The following is a 20,468-nucleotide window of genomic DNA, read 5'->3' on the forward strand; positions in this document are numbered from 1 at the left end:
CGCATGCACACAAGGTGAAACAGGGGGGTTGTGCGAACGCTCTGGACAGAAAGGGAAACAAGATCTATGCGTACGCACCAGAGTGTGCACATGCACAGGTGGTATACGAAATCGTGATCACACACTTTCTTCACAACTCCGTGTAGCTGACCAGCAAGTGCACTGGGTCGTCCAAGTAATACCTTACGTGAGTAAGGGTTGATCCCACAGAGATTGTCGGCTTGAAGCAAGCTATGGTCACCTTGTAAATCTCAGTCAGGCAGAATCAAATGGTTATGGGATTTTGATAATTAAAAGAGAAATAAAATATAAAATAAGATAGAGATACTTATGTAATTCTTTGGTGGGAATTTCAGATAAGCGTAGGAGATGCTTTGTTCCTCCTGAATCTCTGCTTTCCTACTGCCTTCATCCAGTCATGCGTCCTCCCTTCCATGGCAAGCTATATGTTGGGGGATCACCGTTGTCAATGGCTGCCATCCGTCCTCTCAGTGAAAATGTTCCAGCTACGGGTTACGTAGGGCTAACCATCTGTCGGTCCTCGATCGTGTCGGAATAAGATCCAATGATCCTTTTGTGCACTGTCACTGTGCCCAACAGTCATGAGTTTGAAGCTCGTCACAGTCATCCCATCCTAGATCCTACTCGAAATACCACAAACAAGGTTTAGATTTTTCGGAGCTCAAGAATGCTACCAATTGATTCTAGCTTATACCACGAAGACTCTGATCTCACGAAATGGAAGGCTCTGTTGTCAGGAGAGGCAACCATGCGTTGTGGACCAGGAGGCCAAGAGATATGTATTCAAGCTTGTTTTCATGTAGAATGGAAGTGGTTGTCAGGCACGCGTTCATAAGTGAGAATGGTGATGAGTGTCACTTGATCATCACATGCATCATGTTGAAGTGCGAATGGATATCGTAGAACAAGAATAAGCTTGAATTAAATAGAAAACAGTAGTAATTGCATTAATTCATGAGGAACAGCAGAGCTTCACACCTTAATCTATGAGGTGTAGAAACTCCACCGTTGAAAGTACATAAGTGATGAAGGTCGACGCATGGCCACCACCCAAATAACATGAAACAATCGAAAAAAGGGTTTAAATACCTGATCCCAAGATCAAGGATAATCAAAAGATGAAAATACAATAGTAAAATGTCCTATTTATAGTGAACTAGTAACCTAAGGTTTACAGCAATAAGTAAATGATGCAGAAATCCACTTCTGGTGCCCTTTTCTGGCGTTAAACGCCTAAAATAGTGCCAAACTGGGCGTTTAACGCCCATTCTGCTACCCTTACTGGCGTTTAAACGTCAGTAAGTTCCTCCTCCAGGGTGTGCTATTTTTAATGCTGTTTTTGAGTTTGCTTTGATTTTTGCAGTTGTTTTTGTGAATTCACATGATCATCAACCTAAAGAAAACATAAAATAACAATAGAAAATAGAAATTTAACATAGATAAATAAAAATTGGGTTGCCTCCCAATAAGCGCTTCTTTAATGTCAATAGCTTGACAGTGAGCTCTTATGGCTACTCACAAATATTCAGAGCATGGTTGGGGCCTCCCAACACCAAACTTAGAGTTTGAATGTGAGGGCTTTCGTTGACTCTGTATTGAGAGAAGCTTTTGATGCTTCTTCTCCATGTGTACAGAAGGAGATCCGTGAGCCTTAAACACAAGGTAGTCCTTATTCACTTGAAGGACTAACTCTCCTCTGTCTACATCAATCACAGCTTTTGTTGTGGCTAGGAAGGGTCTTCCAAGGATGACGGATTCATCCTCATCCTTTCCAGTGTCTAGGATTATGAAATCAACAGGGATGTAAATGTCTTCAGCCTTTACCAAGACATCCTCTACAAGTCCATAAGCCTGTTTCTTTGATTTGTCTGCCATCTCCAGTGAGATTCTTGTAGCTTGTACCTCAAAGATCCCTAGTTTCTCTATTACAGAGAGTGGCATGAGGTTTACACTTGACCCCAAGTCACACAGAGCCTTCTCAAAGGTCATGGTGCCAATGGTTCAAGGTATTAAGAACCTTCCAGGATCTGGTTTCTTTTGAGGTATCTTTAGCTGAGCCAAGGCATTTAGTTCATTAATGATCAATGGAGGTTTATCCTCCCAAGTCTCATTACCAAATAATTTGGCATTCAGCTTCATGATTGCTCCTAGATACTAAGCAATTTCCTTTTCAGTAGTAACTTCATCTTTTTCAGAAGAAGAGTATTCTTCAGAGCTCATGAATGGTAATAGAAAGTTCAGTGGAATCTCTATGGTCTCTAGATGAGCCTCAGATTCCTTTGGTTCCTCAGGAGGGAACTCCCTAGTGGTCAGTGGACGTCCCATGAGGTCTTCCTCACTGGGGATCACTGCCTTTTCACCTTCTCCAGATTCGGCCATATTGGCTATAGTTATGGCCTTGCACTCTCTTTTTGGGTTCTCTTCTATATTGCTTGGGAGAGTACTAGGAGGAGTTTCAGTGACTCTTTTACTCAGCTGACCCACTTGTGCCTCCAAATTTCTTATGGAGGACCGTGCCTCAGTCATGAAGCTAAGGGTGGTCTTAGATAAATCAGAGACTATGTTTGCTAAGCTAGAGAGGCTCTGCTCAGAATTCTCTGTCTGTTGCTGAAAAGATGATGGAAAAGGTTTGCTATTGCCAAACCTATTTCTCCCACCATTATTGTTGTTGAAGCCTTGTTGAGGCTTTTGTTGATCCTTCCATGAGAAATTTGGGTGATTCCTCTATGAAGAATTATAGGTGTTTCCATAGGGTTCTCCCATGTAATTCACCTCTTCCATTTCAGGATTCTCATGGTCATAAGCATCTCCTTCAGAGGAGGATTCTTTAGTACTGCCAGATGCAGCTTGCAATCCAATCAAATTCTAAAAAATCATATTAACTTGTTGAGTCAATAATTTGTTCTGAGCCAATATGGCATTCAGAGTATCAATCTCAAGAACTCCACTACAACAATAAGGATTTTTGCAACGGTAAAAAACCGTTGCCATAGAACAAAAAACCGTTGCAAAAGCTTAAGGCAACGCTTTGGCAACGGTTTTTGACCTGTGGTATATGTGGCCGTTGCCAATGCTCAAAGGCAACGGTTTTTTACTTAAGGCAACGACAACCAAAAAAACCGTTGCCATAGTTATTAGCATAGGCAACGATTTTGACAACAATTTTTAGAGAATGGTTTACAACCGTTACTGGATAGGCAACAGTTTAAAACCGTTCTCTTTCATGACGTAACGATTTAAAACCATAACTAGATAGACAACGGTTTTAAATTATTGTAATTTTATTATTCAAAATGAGATGACAACGGTTTAAAAGCGTTACCTTTGGTGTTGTTTTTTTTTGCAACGGTTTTAATACCATTGCCATTTTGTAACTGCCTTTTACCATAGTTTTAACACTATTGTCTTTGGAAACTTTTGACAACGGTGTTTTCTAGTTATGTATTTCTTTGTTTACAATAGTTTTCTCATGATGCATTAAAATTAATATTTCAACTATTTTTTAGGGTTAATAGATTAATATTCCAACTATTTGAATCAAATAACTAAAGAAAACTAATTGAACATTTGATTTATAAAGTACACTATAAGATTAATGAATGTTTGTGACCTAAAAAAACATAGCTTTTAGAAGTCAAATAAGCTAGGATACTTTAAAATCACATAATAAAAGTTTAAGTCATAACAATATCTAATCATAAACAAAAGATTTGATATATTACAATAGCAAATAGACTCCCCATCATCTCCACAAATTGGTAATTTTTACTCTCTTGTGTTCGATCTTCTCAATGTGTGATGAAGTTCTCCCTCACCCTCATAATGATTTTCCTGTGAACAAAAAAATTAGCAAATTAAATATAATACTAAACCTCATGCTAATAATGCTTACTAATAGAGAGAGGGGATGAGGGAAAGAAAGATAACTGCTAGTGATTTTCCTTATGAATTTCCTTATTAATAGCTAGGTCATAATAGCTAATATTAATTTGGACAAGCAAACTAATAATCTCGTTTAAATATAATACAAGAAGAAACAAACTACCAATGAAAAGACAAGTAAACCATCATTTGAGATTGTAAAATATGTCTAAAGAGGCTGCCATTGACAATTATTCTTGTGCTTCAGTTCAGTTATGCTGATCAAACAAGATGGAAGATTTGTTACTAATAAACCATTATTTAATTCCATAGAAAAAGTCAATATATGATTTTGACTCTTGTGTTGATCAAGAACGTTAATAAGCTCAAGGAATTAAACTAAATCTCAATTTTTCCAAAGAAAAATTTAATTGAATTCTACCTTAGTGTAAGTTTTTCCTAATCCATATAGCTCAAGGATATGTTTGGTTCACCTTTTACTTGTAAAAGGTATGCATAATTTAGTTATAACAGAACATTATCATTCAAAACAGAAATTAAAAACAACAATTATGCTAAAGTTGTTATAAATTATGCTATCTTAAGACATAAACACAAAAATATTGACAGACACAAACTTGTTTCAAGAAAGAGACAGATACATGGATATAAATAGAGACATGACCATTTTATCTTATCTCTATCTCCTTTTTTTATATTTTCTGCTATGAGACACTTGGCAAACTTGGAGTTAATGGTGGAACATATACCTATTCGGCCAATGAATGTTGTGTCAACTAGTGAAGCAATAGGATCAGCTGTCAAAGCCATAGCAGAAGGCACTGCAATTGACAATTTTTCCCAACCAAGGTTGTCTGCTTTGAAAACAAGTCTAAAGCAAGAAGAAAATAAAAAAAGTCAAGAATTACACCTGTAGAAGAGAAAATACAACATAATTCAATTCACACTTTTGCAATCCACATTCAATTCAAGAAGGAAAAAAAAGAATTTTGATAAATAAAAGAACAAATCAAACAGCAATTTCATGAACAAATTCAGAAAGAAAACCCTAAAGAGCTCCTATACTTTATCTTTTCTACAAAGATCTCTGATCTATAAGAAAAACTAACACAAATTTTATTGTACCCTTTGTTTGGTCTTTGAATCACAATAGAAATTTCACCCCCCAAAACTCAAAAGCAATGAGAAACAAGATATTAAATGGTGAAGTCAATTTTATCCCATAACCCTGTATTTCAACACTAATTTAAAGCACACTCGCCATTTTTCTTTAACTGGCATAATGTCTTCGCAAGTAAGGTAAAAATCCAATACATACCCCATCTCAAAAAATTAGTAAAAAAAAAAATTAACCAAGGTAAACCAAAACACAAAAACTTAAAGTGCATAAATTAGCTAACCCTTCAACTTATGACAAATCGCTCTGCACAATTCAAATGTTCCGACATTAGGGGTATACCGTCTGTATCCTTTGCGAATAGCATTCTACCATAGTCACCACACATTAATCAAACATTCACAGGATCATTACTTCATGATCATAATTTCATTATCATACACCTAAATCAAACAGCAGAAAGATGCAGCAATAAAAGTACAATTCACACAAAAATAAAATGAGATTTCACCTCAGCTATGATGGCAGGTGTATTGAAATAATTGACACACGTGAAGTTTTCCAAATAAGAAATAATGAAAAATCTATAAAATAGTACTTTCATAAAAAAAATCTCACTTGTTACATGACACAATTAAGACGAGACTTGAACCTGAAACTTATTATCTAGCCTCATGAAACCACATGTTCCTACATGCTACACAGAACACAATTTAAAAAAATGATTCACAATAAAAAATTGACTTGCCTGATCTATAGGATTGTTACAGAGCAATAAGAGTTCAGAAATGGTGGTTCTGGTAGCTAAGGCACAACCAACTCACCATGAATGACGGTGGCGACCAGGAATTCCGGAGGCGGCGGCGGCAGAGGAACGGCTCCTCCTCTGTTGCATAACTTTCTCACACGCGTCCCTTCCTTCCTCTCTGCGGCAACATCAACAGTGATCTACTCTCTGTTTGGTTCCTTCCAGTGATAGCGGCGGCTTCCATCAACCACAGCAACGGCAAGGCGCGGTGACGGCGGCAACAAAGATGAGCTCCTTCTCTTGCTCACGTCGCGCGTTCTGTGCATGTCTCTCTCTCACTCTCGTTTTCCCCTCAAGGTCAGCGGCGGCAGTGGCGTGGTCACCACCGGCAGCGCCTCTCCCTTCCCCTCTCCTCTCCTTCCCGTTCTGTGATCCCCCCTCCCCCTCGACCTCCCCCTTTTCTCTCGTTTCCCCTTCTATCTGTTTCCCCTTCTGTAACTGTATGTGTGTATTTAAGTTATGTTAGGGTTAGACATTATAAAATTAGGATTTTATTTGGGAATTAGAGTTAGGATAAAATATATTAGACTAATATAATTATTTTATAAAATACTTGAGATAGAATAATAATTTATAATTTAAATATAATATTATAAAAATTATTTTTAGAACATAAAATTTTATTCATTAGTATATCAATGAGTTTAAATAATTATTTTTAATTTTAAATTATAAAATAAATATATTAATCACATTTTGTGAAATATATTTTAAATTCAAAAATATTAATTATTCAAATTAAATGATATAATTTTTTATTATTTTTTTATTATCAAACCTTTATTTTTAATTTATATTAAATAACTAACTATAATAAAAAATATATATAAATATTAATTGATTTAAACTTGAAGTATTTATAAAAATCAATTTAATAATATTTTTTAAATTATTTTTTTTAAAAACTCAAATTAATAAATTATGTACAAAAATATTAATTAACTTAACTCCAAATATTAATAAAACTAATTTAATTACTCTAAATTGATTAATTTCTAAAAATAAAGAATTCATATTAATAAAATAAGTCATAACTTTTTCATAATAAAAGTTACTCACATTAAACTGTACAATTTTTTCTTATATTTTTCAACCATTAAAATTATGCAAAATATTCAATTATAATAAAATTTTATGTTAAATTTTAGAGCAGAAATTAAATGGAAAAAAACTAATATTTGTTTTAAATTTATTTTATCCATAAATAATAATTGTTAAATTATTTAAACAGCATTAGAAAATTATTTCTTAATAAAAAATTGATGTAATGGTTATAAAACCGTTCTTTAAAATAGTCAAAGAGAACAGTTTTATTTTGTTGCTATAACGTAGTAAAAAATTGAACTTTAATAACAACATCGTAAAAACCGTTCTCTAAAATAATCTAATAGAACGGTTTTAAAGTGTTACAATATTGTCAACGGTTTTTATGCGTATCCTTTGTACAAATATTTAAACAATAAAAAATCGTTGCCTAAAAACAAATCATTGTAACAGTTATAAAATCGTTCTTTTAAATAGTCAAAGAGAACAGTTTTATTTTGTTGTTCTAACGTAGTGAAAAATTAAACTTTAGCAGCAACACTTTAAAAAACCGTTGCCTAAAATCATCTAAGATAACGGTTTTAAAACGTTACAAATTTTGGCATTGCTAAAGCCCATATTTGTGGTAGTCCTTTCTTCTGAGTTGTCCCATTGTTCACAGGATTTCTTTCAGAAGTGTACATGAACTGGTTATTTGCAACCATTTCAATGAGTTCCTGGGCTTCTGCAGGAATTTTCTTCAGATGAATAGATCCGCCTACAGAATGGTCCAATGATATCGTGGATAACTCAGACAGATCATCATAGAAGATACCTATGATGCTCTATTCTGAAAGCATGTCAGAAGGACACTTTCTGATCAATTGCTTGTATCTTTCCCAAGCTTCATTGAGGGATTCACCTTCCTTCTGTTTGAAGGTATGATCTTCCACTCTAAGCTTACTCATCTTTTGAGGTGGAAAGAATTTAGCTAAGAAGGCATTAACCAGCTTTTCCCAAGAGTTCAGGTTGTCTCTAGGTTGTGAGTTCAACCATATACCAGCTCTGTCTCTTACAGCAAAAGGAAAAAACATAAGTCTGTAGACCTCGAGATCAACTCCATTGGTCTTAACAGTGTCACAAATTTGCAAAAATTCAGCCAAGAACTGATGAGGATCTTCCAATGGAAGTCCATGAAACTTGCAATTCTGTTACATCAGAGAAACTAATTGAGGCTTAAGCTCAAAGTTGTTTGCTCCAATGGCAGGAATAGAGATGCTTCTCCCATAGAAGTCGGGAGTTGGTGCAGTAAAGTCACCAAGCACCTTCCTTACATTGTTGGCATTGTTGTTATTTTTGGCTGCCATGTCTTCTTCTTTTTCGAAAATTTCTGTCAAGTCCTCTCCAGAGAGTTGTGCTTTAGCTTCTCTTAACTTCCTCTTCAGAGTCCTTTCAGGTTCAGGATCAGCTTCAACAAGAATGCCTTTATCTTTATTCCTACTCATATGAAAGAGAAAAAAATAAAGAAAGTATGGGATCCTCTATGTCATAGTATAGAGATTCCTTGATGTGTCAGAGAAAAAGAAGAATAGAAGGATGAGGTAGATAAAGAAGAATTCGAACATATAAAGAGGGGAGAGGGTTAGAATTATTAAGAGAGAAAGAGTGTTAGTGATTAAATAGAAAGAGATGAGAGAGGGAATTTTAGAAAATTTTTAAATAAAATAAAATTAGAGTTTAAAAACAATTAGTTAATTAAAAAGGTTTTTTGAAAAAAATTATTAGTGGTTTTCGAAAATTAGAGAGAGAGAAGTAGTTAGGTGGTTTTGAAAAAGATAAAAAGTTAGAAAAAGATTTTGAAATTAGAATTTAAAAAGATGTGATTTAAAAAAGATATGATTTAAAAAGATATGATTGAAAATATATGATTGAAAGACAATTTAAAAAAAAAATTGATTTTTAAAATTGATGACTTGACTAACAAGAAATTAAAAGATATGATTCTAAAATTCAAATATTGAACCTTTCTTAACAAGAAAGTAACAAACTTAAAATTTTTGAATCATAACATTAATTGTTAGCAAGGATTTTCGAAAATATTAAAAGAAAAATGAAAAAGATTTGATTTTGAAAAACATATGATTGATATGGAAGGATATGAAAAAGATAAGATTTTGAAAAATTAGTTTTAAAATTTGAAAAGTTGAAAATGATTTGGATTGAAAACAATTTTCTCCTTGGTGTTATCTTGGCGTTAAACGCCCAGAATGGTATCCATTCTGGCGTTTAACGCCCACTTGGCTACCTCCTTGGGCGTTAAACGCTAGAAATCCTTCCTTACTGGGCGTTTTGAGCGCCCAACTTTTTCTCTGTGATTCCTCTGTTGTATGTTCTGAATCTTCAATTCTCTGTATTATTGACTTGAAAAGATATAATTTTGATTTTTTTGAATTTTTAATGATGAGAGTGATGATTGGATTTTTTATGGTTTAGAATTTCACTAATGAAATCTCGTTGTAAAGTATAGTTTTTAAACCAAGCAATAATCCTTTCATACAAAAGATTGTTTGTCACAAGTAACAAACCCCTAAATTTATAAACTGAAGTATTGAACCTTGGGTCGTTCTCCCTAGGAATTACAATAAAGTGCCTTGTTATTGGTTATGAGATATTTTGGGGTTTTTTTAAGATTTTAGACAAGAATTGTAAATGGCAAAGAAAATAAACTAACAACTAACAAAGCTCTTGGCAAGATATGAGAACTAGAAGTCCTATCCTAGTTATCCTCCTCAATTGTGACCACAAATTGTTCATTGCTACCACTTAGTTAACCTCTAACCATGAAGGAAAGTCAAGTGGATGAATCAATTTGATTCCTCAAGTCCTAATCAACTCCTAAAGGAAAGACTAGCTTTAGAGGCAATCAAATCAATTAGCAACTTATAATTATCAATCAACAAAGGAATTAGATAACTCAAGAGTCACTAATTACTCTACCTAGGCCAAGAGGAACAAAATCTACACTAAAACCAAAAGAAGCATTTTGTCAAACACATAAGAGGCATGGAAGGAAAGCACATGAAATCTACAACAAGAATGAAATCTAATAACAATTATTAAAAGTAATTAACAACAACAATTAAAAGAAACACAATTATTATGAATTACCTTGAATTGAATTGAAAGAAAATGGAGGGAACAATAGTAGATCTACAACAAAGTACAAGAACAACATAAAGGAAATTACATCAAAAAGAATAGAAGAATTGATGATTGCAACAACAAAGAATTGAAAGGTAGAAGTAGAAGAAGATGAATCAAAACCTAGATCTAAGAACTAAACCTAATCCTAATCCTAATCCTAATCCTAGAGAGAAGTGAGAGCTTCTCTCTCTAAAACTAATTCTAAACTAATCCTAATGTGTAAAAATGATCCAAAGTCCATTTACTCTTCAATCCTTGGCTTTAAATAGCATCTTTGGTGCCAAAGTTGGTTGGTATTGGGCCCCACAACTCCTGAGAATTTGCTGGGCACGAATTCAATTAAAAATCAAGAATCAGCATCGACGTGTACGCGCATAGCACGCGTACGCGTCCATGGGCCATTTCGCAAGGTGCGCGAAAGCACCTGGTGCGTGCGCGCGTCCATGGGCGAGTTCAATTCTTTGACTTTTCATGATCTTCTCCACTTTGTATGCTTTCCTCCTCACTCCTTTGATCCATTCCTAGCCTTTTCAATCTAAAATCACTAACAAACACATCAAGGCATCTAGTGGAATCAAAGGGTGATTAAAATCATCAAGTTAAAGGCCTAAAAAGCATGTTTTCACATCTAAGCACAAATAAGGAGACAATCACAAAATCATGCTAATTCATTGAATAAATGTGGGTAAAAAGGTATTAAAATCTCCTAAAATCAATACAAGATAAACCTTACAAATGGGGTTTATCAGAGAGAGAAAAACAACAGAATGGAATTAAACATGCAAAACTAAGATCAAAACAAGGGATGCATGCAAGAACACTTTGAATATCAAGATAAACACCAAGAACACTATGAAGATCATGATGAAGATCAAGAACATATTTTTGAAAATTTTTGAGAAAAGGAAGACATGCAAGACACCAAACTTAGAAATTTTCATACTAGACACACTAACAATTTGAGAATGCACATGAGAAACAACAAAAGACACAAAACAATAGAATTTAAAGATCAGACAAAGAAAATCATCAAGAACAACTTGAAGATCAATAAAGACACAATAACACACTTTCGAAAAATGCAAGAAGAATAAAGACATGCAATTGACACTAAACTTAAAATTTGACTCTAGACTCAAACAATAACACAAAAATATTTTTGATTTTATAATTTTAAAATTTTTTTGTAATTTTTTGAAAATTATTTTTGGAAAACAAAAATAAGAAACTCAAAATTTTTAATAAGAATTCCAGGAATCATGCAATGTTAGTCTAAAGCTTCAGTCTAAAAAGATTAGACATGGCTAACCAAGCTTCAGCAGGACATTACATATAACAGCCAAATTGATGGGAATCAACTAGCTCCTGTGATGATAAAAGCATCATCTGAAACTCTAGAATTCATTCTTAGAAATTCTGAAAAAAAAAATAAAAAAATACCTAATCTAAGCAACAAGATTAACTGTCAGTTGTCCAATCTCGAACAATCCTCTGTAACGGCGCCAAAAACTTAGTACACAAAATCGTGATCACACACTTTCTTCACAACTCCGTGCAGCTGACTAGCAAGTGCAATGGGTCATCCAAGTAATACCTTACGTGAGTAAGGGTCGATCCCACGGAGATTGTCAGCTTGAAGCAAGCTATGGTCACCTTGTAAATCTCAGTCAGGCAGATTCAAATGGTTTTGGTATTTTGATAATTAAAAGAGAAATAAAAGATAAAATAAGATAGAGATACTTATGTAATTCTTTGGTGGGAATTTTAGATAAGCGTATGGAGATGCTTTGTTCCTCCTGAATCTCTGCTTTCCTACTGCCTTCATCCAGTCATGCGTACTCCCTTCCATGGCAAGTTGTATGTTGGGGGATCACTGTTGTCAATGGCTACGATCCGTCCTCTCAGTGAAAATGGTCTGGCTACGGGTTACGTAGGGCTAATCATCTGTCGGTTCTCGATCGTGTCGGAATAAGATCCAATGATCCTTTTGCGCACTGTCACTGTGCCCAACAATCGCGAGTTTGAAGCTCATCACAGTCATCCCATCCCAGATCCTACTCGGAATACCACAGACAAGGTTTAGACTTTCCGGATCTCAAGAATGCTGCCAATTGATTCTAGCTTATACCACGAAGACTCTGATCTCACAGAATGGAAGGCTCTGTTGTCAGGAGAGGCAACCATGCGTCGTGGACCAGGAGGCCAAAATAATGCATTCAAGCTTGTTTTTAGGTAGAACGGAAGTGGTTGTCAGGCACGCGTTCATAAGTGAGAATGGTGATGAGTGTCACTTGATCATCACATTCATCATGTTGAAGTGCGAATGGATATCTTAGAACAAGAATAAGCTTGAATTGAATAGAAAACAGTAGTAATTGCATTAATTCATGAGGAACAGCAGAGCTTCACACCTTGATCTATGAGGTGTAGAAATTTCACTGTTGAAAATACATAAGTGATGAAGGTCCAGGCATGTCCATTCAGCCATGCCTCCCAAATAACATGAAACAATCGAAAAAGGGTTCAAAGACCTGATCCCAATATCAAGGATGATCAAAAGATGAAAATACAATAGTAAAAGGTCCTATTTATAGTGAACTAGTAACCTAGGATTTATAGAAATAAGTAAATGTTGCTGAAATCTACTTCTGGGGCCCACTTAGTGTGTGCTTGGGCTGAGCATTGAAGCTTTCACGTGCATAGGCTTTTCTTTGAGTTAAATGCCAGCTCTGGTGCCAGTTTGGGCGTTTAACTCTAGCTTTTATGCCAGTTCTGGCGTTTAACGCCAGAAAAGGGTCTCTGACCGGCATTTTGACGCCAAATTGGGCCATCAAATCTCGGACAAAGTATGAACTATTATACATTGCTGGAAAGCCCAAGATGTCTACTTTCCAACGCAATTAAGAGCGCAGCAATTGGGCTTCTGTAGCTCCAGAAAATCCATTTCGAGTGCAAGAAGGTCAGAATCCAACAGCATCTGCAGTTCTTTTTCAGCCTCTGAATAAGATTTTTGCTCAGGTCCCTCAATTTCAGCCAGAAAATACCTAAAATCACAGAAAAATACACAAACTCATAGTAAAGTCCAGAAATGTGATTTTAGCATGAAAAATAATAATTATATACTAAAAACTAACTAAATCATACTAAAAACTACCTAAAAACAATGCCAAAAAACGTATAAATTATCCACTCATCAACAGGACTCTTTTTTTGGCAAGGATCATGTGTGCGTGCGCACATAGGTCCGTGTGTGCACACATGAACGAAAAGGGTTGGGGGTTCACGCGCACAGGCTGTGCCAACACCCCCACCAAATGGGATGCAAGTTGGCATGCGGATGCACAAGCCTGTGCGGCCGCACAGAGAGCACGAAAAGAAGGTTGTGTGCGTACGCACATCCGCGTGCGGCCGCACAAACTGCAAGAAGATAGGGATGCGCATGCACAAGGGGTGCGAGCGCTCCAAACAGAGGGCATATATAGAGTGTGCGTACGCACGTGTCGGTGTGCACGCACAGGACACAGAAAATAGAAATTGCGTGCGCGCGGACAAGTGTGTGCGCACGCACAGATGCCCTATTTTCCAAAAATTTTTCTTTAAAAATCTAAGGTGCCAATTCAAAATCATTCAAAAATCCATAAATGCATGATCCATATGAAAATTAACCAACCAATTCAAAATTAAACTAACCTAAGCTAAGCTAAGATAAGTTAAAATGCAATAAAACAAGGCTATAAACAAAGGAAAAGGGTAAGAAATATGTTACCATGGTGGGGTGTCTCCCACCTAGCACTTTAGTTTATAGTCCTTAAGTTGGACTTGTTGAGGAGACTCTTGTTAAGGTGGCTTGTGTTTCTACTCCTCCTTGAATCTCCATCCATGCTTGGTCCTTAAAGCTCCTCCAAGATCCTATATTCGAGTTTCCCGATCTCCCTCTTGCAGATTTCTATGCTCCAAGACGAATGGACAAGCTCTCAAATGACCTGCAAAGCAACCCAACATTCTCCGAAAATCACACAATCTTGCCTTGCATCCCACTTGAGCTCCAATTCTTGCTTTGGTTTTCTTGAAGAACCTTGGATTTACTCGGCAACCAACACTCCTTACTCCACCATGTACCAACCCAAGAAGGACCTTGAGTTGGTAGTCCGTCTCCAAGATAGCATATTGATGGGGGCCAATGATGCTCATAGGTAAAATTGCCACCCACTCAATATGTTCTTGAAACGGAATTGCTTTCTCACCAACTTCCTCTTCCCCATCACTCAAATCATAACAAGGAGGTTGTGAGAACTCTACCTCCATGTCTCTCTCAAACTCAATGGGAAGAGGCTCTTTAGGATCATTGAGGTGATTGACCAAGGAAGACAAAAAATTATTTATGATGGAATCCTCATCTTGATCAACCTCCCCCAACTCCTCCTTTCTCTCCTCAAGTTCACATACTTCACCCTCTCCCTCTTGTTGCATGTCAAGCTCCACCCCTTCTTCTTTCCTTTGTGGCTCCATGCTTTCCTCTTCACTACAAGCCTTAGTTGATCCTTTAAATTCCTCAAGAGAAGTGTCTTAATCGAATGAGCGACGTAGGACTAGGCGATTCACCGCTTCGGCTATGGTAGCCACGAGTTGCCCTTGAGTCTTTCGGAATCCTTCTTGCACTTGAAGAAAGGCGTGAAGGTCTTGTGGTTCTTGGGCCAAGGGTGGGAAAGCTTCATATTGTGGTGAAAAATGAGGTTCATTGTTTGGGAGGGAGGTTGTAAATGTGGGAGGTAGTTCATGTTAATGAGCATCTTGAGGTGGTATGCATGGATATGGTTGTTGGTAGTAGTGGTGTGGTGATTGAAAATGTGGTGGTTGAGGATTATGTTGGGGGTATGGATCATAGGTATATGGTGGTGGAGGTGTATAATCAAAGTGAAATCCACCATATCCTTGGGTTGGGTATGTGCATTGGGAAGGGGATGGTTCATTGTAATATAGAGGAGGTTACTTCTTCCAAAATTAATGCTCCAATCCCATGATGCAATCCAAAATAAAAGTTATCAATCCCTACAAAATAATCACAACCAAACTCTAAACCAAGAGGGTGATAACTCATAGAGATAATTGAAAACAAAAGCTAAAGACATCAATTAACAAAATAAACAAAATCCTAATTACAAACAAAAGCAAACAAACAACCCAAAAAGGATCTATTCACACTATGGACATATTTACAACAACCAAAATATAGCACTCATGACGCTAGCTCCCGGCAACGACGCCAAAAACTTGATATGTGCAAAACTGATGAGCGGATAATTTATACGCTTTTTGGCATTATTTTTAGATAGTTTTTAGTGTAATCTAGCTACTTTTAGGGATGTTTTCATTAGTTTTTATGCTAAATTCACATTTCTGGACTTTACTATGAGTTTGTGTATTTTTTTGTGATTTCAGGGAATTTCTGGCTGAAATTGAGGGACCTGAGCAAAACTCTGATAAGGAGGCTGACAAAGGACTGCTGATGCTGTTGGAATCTGACCTCCTTGCACTCGAAATGGATTTTCTGGAGCTACAGAACTCCAAATGGCGTGCTCTCAACGGTGTTGGAAAGTTCCACGCTGCATTCTGGAGTCAAACGCGAGAAACACGTCACGAACCAGAGTTGAATGCCAAAAACACGTTACAACTTGGCGTTCAACTCCAAGATAAGCCTTAGCTCGTGAAAAGATCAAGCTCAGCCCAAACATACACCGAGTGGGCCCCGGAAGTGGATTTATGCATCAATTACTTACTTCTGTAAACCGTAGTAGCTAGTTTAGTATAAAAAGAACTTTTTACTAGTGTATTAGACGTCTTGGACTATCTAGTTCTTTTGACCATTCGGTCATTCATGGAGGCTGGCCATTCGGCCATGCCTGGACCTTCATCACTTATGTATTTTCAACGGTGGAGTTTCTACACACCATACATTAAGGGTGTAGAGCTCTGCTGTACCTCAAGTTTTAATGCAATTACTACTATTTTCTATTCAATTCCGCTTGTTCTTATTCTAAGATATTCGTTGCACTTCAACATGATGAATGTGATTATCCGTGACACTCATAATCATTCTCACCTATGAACGCGTGACTGACAACCACTTCCGTTCTACCTTAGACCGGGCACATATCTCTTGGATTCATTAATCGGAATCTTCGTGGTATAAGCTAGATTGATGGCGGCATTCATGAGAATCCGGAAAGTCTAAACCTTGTCTGTGGTATTTCGAGTAGGATTCTGGGATTGAATGACTGTGACGAGCTTCAAACTTGCGATTGTTGGGCGTGATGACAAACGCAAAAGAATCAAGGGATTCTATTCCAACATGATCGAGAACTGATAGATGATTAGCCGTGCCATGACAGAGCATTTGGACCTTTTTCACTGAGAGGATGGGATGTAGCCATTGACAACAGTGATGCCCTACATACAGCTTGCCATAGAAAGGAGTGACAAAGATTGGATAAAAGCAATAGGAAAGCTGAGATCCAACAGGGACAAGCACCTCTATACACTTGTCTGAAATTCCCACCATTGAATTACATGAGTAACTCTATCTTTATTTTATGTTTATTATTTATTATTATTCGAAAATCAATAAACATTTATTATCCACCTAACTGAGATTTACAAGATGACCATAGCTTGCTTCACACCAACAATCTCCGTGGGATCGACCCTTACTCACGTAATGTATTACTTGGACGACCCAGTGCACTTGCTGGTTAGTTGTGCGGAGTTGTGACTAAGTGTGATTCACGTTTGAGAGCGCTGTTGATGATCACAATTTCGTGCACCAAGTTTTTGGCGCCGTTGCTGGGGATTGTTCGAGTTTGGACAACTGACGGTTCATCTTGTTGCTCAGATTAGGTAATTTTCTTTTTATTTTCTTTTGAAAAAGTTTTCAAAAATATTTTTCAAAATTTTTTCCTTTGTTTTTGAAAATTATTCCGAAATTTTTAAGAATGAATTCTAGAGTTTTATAGTAACATGTTGAAGCCTGACTGGCTGTAAAGCCATATCCAAATCCTTTTGGATTGAGACTTCCACTTGTCAACATAACGGGTATGTATATAGAGTTGGATGAAATATCAGCTGTTGCATGCCTGATTTATATCTTCTAAAGCTGGCTGGCTATTTAGCCATGCCCAACCCTTGGATTGGAGCTTTAGACTAACAATTGAAAGATTCCTGGAATTCTTATTAAAAATTTTGAATCTCTTAATTTCTTTTCCTATATGTTTTATTTCGAAAAAAAATAAAAGGAAAATACAAAAAAAATCATAAAATCATAAAAACCAAAAATATTTTGTGTTCTTGTTTGAGTCTTGAGTCAATTTATAAGTTTGATGTCTATTGCACGTTCATCTTATTCTTGCATTTTTTTTTTCGAAAATTCATGCATTCATAGTGTTCTTCATGATCTTCAAGTTGTTCTTGGTAAGTCTTCTTGTTTGATCTTGATGTTTTCTTGTTTTGTGTCTTTTATTGTTTTTCATATGCATTTTTGCATTCATAGTGTCCATGCATTAAAGATTTCTAAATTTGGTGTCTTGCATGTTTTCTTTGCATCAAAATTTTTCAAAAATATGTTCTTGATGTTCATCATGATCTTCAAAGTGTTCTTGGTGTTCATCTTGACATTCATAGTGTTCTTGAATGAATCTTGTGTTTTGATCCAAAATTTTTATGTTTTGGGTCATTTTTATGTTTTTCTCTCTCATCATTAAAAATTCAAAAAAATCAAAAAAATATATTTTCCTTATTTCTCTCAAAAATTCGAAATTTTGGGTTGACTTGGTCAAAAATTTTTAAAATAAGTTGTTTTCTTTTTAGTCAAGTCAAAATTTCAATTTTAAAAATCTTATCTTTTCAACACTTTTTCAAAACTCAAATCTTTTTCATTTTTTTATATATTTTCGAAAATTTCTTTTAAATTTATTTTCAAAATCTTTTTATTTATCTTTATTTCATAATTTTTAAAATTACATTAACAATTAATGTGATTGATTCAAAAATTTGAAGTTTGTTACTTTCTTGTTAAGAAAGGTTCAATCTTTAAATTCTAGAATCATATCTTTTAGTTTCTTGTTAATTAAGTAATTAATTTTAAATTAAATCTTTTTCAACCATATCTTTTTAATCATATCTTCTTATCATATCTTTTTATATCATATCTTTTTCAAAATTTTATCATTTTAAAAAATTTGATTTCAAAATAGCTTATCTAACTTCTTATCTTCTTATCTTTTCAAAATTGATTTTAATATCTTTTTCAACTAACTATTTGACTTTTTGTTTGTTTCTTATCTTTTTCAAAATAACTTAACTACTTCTCCCTCTCTAATTTTCGAAAATATCTCCCCCTTTTTCAAAATTATTCTTAAATTAATTAATTGTTTTAAATTTTAATTTTAATTTTATTTCTTATCTTTATTTTCGAAAATCATTTAACTCCTTTTTAAAATTTATTTTCGAAAATTTCTCCCTCTCCTCTTCTTCTATTTATTTATTTATTTACTAACACTTCTCTTCACCTCTCTTCATCTCAAATCACTACCCCTATCCTCACCCTTGTGTTGGGATTCTCCATTCTTCTTCACTCTTATTCCCTTTCTTCTTCTACTAATAATAAGGAACCTCTTTATTGTGACATAGAGGATTCCTCTTCCTTTTCTATTCTCTTCTCTTTCATATGAGCAGGAACAAGGAAAAAGGAATTCTTGTTGAAGCTGATCCAGAACCTGAAAGGACTCTGAAGAGGAAACTAAGAGAAGCTAAATTACAACAATCTAGAGACAACCTTACTGAAATTTTCGAACAAGAAAAGGAGATGGCAGCCGAACCCAACAACAATAATGCAAGAAGGATGCTTGGTGATTATACTACACCTACGTCCAATTTTGATGGAAGAAGCATCTCAATTCCTGCCATTGGAGTAAACAATTTTGAGCTGAAACCTCAATTAGTTGCTCTAATGCAACAGAACTGCAAGTTTCATGGACTTCCATCAGAAGATCCTTACCAGTTCTTAACTGAGTTCTTGCAGATCTGTGACATTGTTAAGACTAATAGAGTAGATCCTGAAGTCTACAGGCTCATGCTTTTCCCTTTTGCTATAAGAGACAGAGCTAGAGCATGGTTGGACTCTCAACCTAAAGATAGCCTGGACTACTGGGATAAGCTGGTCACGACCTTCTTGGCTAAGTTCTTTCCTCCTCAAAAGCTGAGCAAGCTTAGATTGGATGTCAGACCTTCAAACGAAAAGATGGTGAATCCCTCAATGAAGCTTGGGAAAGATACAAACAGATGACCAAAAGATGTCCTTCTGACATGTTTTCAGAATGGACCATGATAGATATATTCTATTATGGTCTACCTAAGTTCTCTAAGATGTCATTGAACCATTCTGTAGGTGGATCCATTCACCTAAAGAAAACACCTGCAGAAGCTCAAGAACTTATTGACATGGTTGCAAATAACCAGTTCATGTACACTTCTGAGAGGAATTCCGTGAATAATGGGACGCCTCAAAGGAAGAGAGTTCTTGAAATTGATGCTCTGAATGCCATTTTGGCTCAGAACAAAATGTTGACTCAGCAAGTCAACATGATTTCTCAAAGTCTGAATGGATGGCAAAATGCATCCAACAGTACTAAAGAGGCATCTTCTGAAGAAGAAGCTTATGATCCTGAGAACCCTGCAATAGCAGAGGTAAATTACATGGGTGAATCTTATGGAAACACCTATAACTCATGATGACAGGTCATCATATACCCATTTTTCAAGCTAATTTCACTTGTTTTACTAGTCTTTATGCACTTTCTTGCATCCTAAGTAAGTGATTTGGAGTGAAAATGCATAACTTCTTTAAATCAAACAACCACCATGAAATTAATGTTAACTCATGAGGTTTAAGCTGAATTTAATTGATTTTTAATTGATTTATAAGCCTTGTAAATTTAGTGATACTTTGAGTGGTTGTTTTGGTTTATTGTAGGTGAAGAAAAGAAGAAAAGAGGAAGTGTGGCTTAAGAAAGCGTGGCCCAAGAGAGAAAAAGTGTGGCGCATAAAAGGAGGAAGCAAGCATTGCCCTCCACAAGGGCACACTGCCCTCAAGGAGGGCAACATAAGGAAGCACACTTTGAGAGGCAACACTGCCCTGCTGATGAGCGGATAATTTGTACCCTTTTTGGCATTGTTTTTAGTATGTTTTTAGTATCTTTTAGTTAGTTTTTATTATATTTTTATTAGTTTTTAGTTAAAATTCACTTTTCTGGACTTTACTATGAGTTTGTGTGTTTTTCTGTGATTTCAGGTATTTTCTGGCTGAAATTGAGGGATCTGAGCAAAAATCTGATCCAGAGACTCAAAAGGACTGCAGATGCT

General features: G+C 35.6%; 1 long non-coding RNA gene and 1 other non-coding gene across 2 annotated transcripts; one reads left to right on the plus strand and one right to left on the minus strand.

Annotated features, from left to right (window-relative positions):
- Positions 1–3,600: 3,600 nt before the first annotated feature.
- LOC130956257 (uncharacterized) lies at positions 3,601–6,234 on the minus strand. Its single transcript, XR_009077048.1, has 3 exons — positions 5,845–6,234; positions 4,653–4,774; positions 3,601–3,852 (listed from the first exon to the last, which is right to left on the minus strand). It is a non-coding gene; the product is annotated as an uncharacterized LOC130956257 (long non-coding RNA).
- Positions 6,235–7,705: 1,471 nt separating this feature from the next.
- Positions 7,706–7,813, plus strand: LOC130959116 (small nucleolar RNA R71). The gene has a single exon (XR_009078211.1). It is a non-coding gene; the product is annotated as a small nucleolar RNA R71 (small nucleolar RNA).
- The last annotated feature ends 12,655 nt before the right edge of the window (positions 7,814–20,468 follow it).

The sequence above is a fragment of the Arachis stenosperma genome, chromosome 10 (assembly GCF_014773155.1).
Source record: "Arachis stenosperma cultivar V10309 chromosome 10, arast.V10309.gnm1.PFL2, whole genome shotgun sequence".
In the NCBI taxonomy this organism is placed as follows: Eukaryota; Viridiplantae; Streptophyta; class Magnoliopsida; order Fabales; family Fabaceae; genus Arachis; species Arachis stenosperma.